This window comes from Synchiropus splendidus, chromosome 9, assembly GCF_027744825.2.
Source record: "Synchiropus splendidus isolate RoL2022-P1 chromosome 9, RoL_Sspl_1.0, whole genome shotgun sequence".
Classification (NCBI taxonomy): Eukaryota; Metazoa; Chordata; class Actinopteri; order Syngnathiformes; family Callionymidae; genus Synchiropus; species Synchiropus splendidus.
In genome coordinates this window covers 11,872,514-11,875,183 of record NC_071342.1, presented here as the reverse complement: position 1 = coordinate 11,875,183, position 2,670 = coordinate 11,872,514, and positions in this window count along the sequence as shown.

The window sequence follows — 2,670 nt, the reverse complement described above, 5'->3', positions numbered from 1 at the left end:
TCTAAGACATGGCTGCGTTCACTGTGGAGACACGTCTTGCACCCCCCCAACTGAACATAAGTCAACTTGAACAGCGGAACAAGAGTGGGGAAGTGGGTTTTCCCTGACGCCACACAGGGAACAGAGAACCGGAGGCGACCCTAAATCTAACTCCACTGAGCGCCTCTCCGGTTTTACTGCAGGGTTTACTCCCTCTCGGGTTTAACTGCAGGGTAAATAAGCTCATCTAACAGGGGTCTTTGTGGAAGGATGGAAACCCCAGCACACTCCATACACATATAAACCTGCTCCAGGAGTAGGCAGCAGATTTACTCCCTCCGTCTGTCTCTGTGTACTCCCACAACCCTTATCACTTCCACAACAACCCCCTCTCCCACCCACCCGGGTCTGTTTCCTCCTCGTCCTCCAGCTCAGATCTTGTTATGGCCATAATTTGTGGCCAGGATGAGAGCAGACAACGTATATATTAAAAACCTTGCATTGCCCCGGCTACAGTTTCATCATTTCATTTAAGAACGCAAATTGAATCTACAAATCAAAGGACTCCCAACATCTTTTCCGAAACAACCCTCAACCGAAGCGTATATCAGAAATGTGCCAAAACCCTCTGTAAAATGTTGGTGGAGCTCAGAGTGGAATTTCCGCTGCTGCTTCATGTAAACCAACTGAGATGCCCTCAGAATTCCTGCTCAGTTTCTGAGTATGTGCAGCTTATAGGTGGCTCCAGACCAGTACACAAAGTGTCTGACTGTTGAACTTCACATCAGTCGTCGCCCGAGAACAGCTAGACAGTCTGACTAGGGTGTACATTTTGGACCTATCTCGACCAGGTGCCTTATATTGTGTTGGTCATGTACAGGTCAGTACAAGGAGATTCAGACGTCCCTCTCTCTAGAAACCTCCTTCAGCAAGGCTTCTCCTGGTTGCTTGAAACACACATCACCCAGGAGGCATCTGTGTCCTTTCAAGGTGCCCTCATCTACTGGCTTCTATTGATGTGTCCAGGCCCAGGTTCTGCTCAGAATCTCTCCTGGATGCTCGCTCTCATCGCCTCTATGGAAAACACCAGTCCGGTTCTTTGACTGAAAGCTTGCAAACAGAGGTGTGAGTACGAACTTTTATTATCCCCAAATGTCCTCGCATCTCCAAGTCCGCACTTCACTTCCAAAGAAAACATCTCCGGTTTGCATCATTCTATTTTTCAACTGTTTGAAAACAGGCCGAGTCAAAGAGGCGGACAACAAAAGACAACATTCTCAGGGCGGAACAAAGCCGGTGGTAAAGTCATTAGCGGACGGCTGGTGTGATTTAAAAGCCTGAGGAGGGTGAAGAAATGAGCTCATGGGTTCTCGGTAAATTCTCAGCAACACTGACATGACTCTGTTTTCTTTTCCTACACACACTGATACAACAGCACATCTGACCATCACGTTTGACATGCAGTCACCAGGGGCTCTTTACTAACTAACTCCGCCATTTATTGACTTAAAAGTGTTCTTCCATCATGGGCTGTTTTTCAAATAATTATTTTAAGTTCAAATCAGAAAATCTCGATCATTTAAACTATTTTCTCATGTCATTCATTGGATATTTTTCTAAAAGTCCACATGGTATATTCAGAACCCAGGAGATCATGTGCAGAATTTGTGGGTTTAGATAAGGTTGGGATAAACCCTCCCCTCGCTTGGTTCAACAAAGCAGAGAATTATTACCCCGCAGGATGGTTTTGGAAAACACAGCCGTCATACGCCATTTGGATTATCAGCAAAACACAGAGGTGAACTGCAGCTCATGTTTTCAGATCAGGCGGTGAGATTAGACCGCAGCTGATGAAAGAGCAGCTGTGAATGCTGCCAGATAAGGCCTGCTAATGCAAAGCTGGTGGGGAAACAGGGTCGAGTTTTTCATGTGATTTTACAATTAAAGATAACATTGTCACAAGGACACAAAACAGGTCTGTTAGGAGCCTTCGTGGATTTGTACGGCAGAGAATGAAAGAGTGGTTGCATGCCATTAGAAATGTGAATCTCAAATATATGGTCATTTATCATATTCTATTCTTGAAATCATCAGTCCTCTGTCTTGTGAGATGAAAAGCCTTTTCACAATTCTCTCACCTAAAATGGTTGTTTTCCATTGCCTTGTTGAAGATTTCACTAATACTTTAAGTGAAGCAAGAAAATACAAATGTTTTCTCAAACCTCAGTAGCATTAGCATTGCCTGAGAGAGTGTGTCCGCCATCAGTTAACCCCAATCGTGGATGCGGAAGAGGATGTCGCCGCCAAGACCGGAGCAGAAGTCCAACGTCCAATGTCCAATATCCAACTATTTTCACCAAAGTATTTCGCCGAGGCGCCAGCACAGCGGGAGACCTGCATGTGTTGATATGAACCAAGGCAGACGGCCGCGTCAGAGAACCTATGAGGACGGTTCCATCCAATACTATAAACACCGATCCAGAGACTCAGAGTCGATCGGTGTCATTTTCAAAGTTTCCCTGCATTAAAAATAAGTTTAAAACTACGATTGTGAACTGAAGTCCACCACACTGTCACACGCCGGTGTCAGCTGTCAAACACTGCTGAGCTCTAAGTCCAGAGCAGCCAGTGAGCCGCGTGTTTATCGAATTTATCATGAGATGCACAATTGTCACTGTGGATATTGTGTTT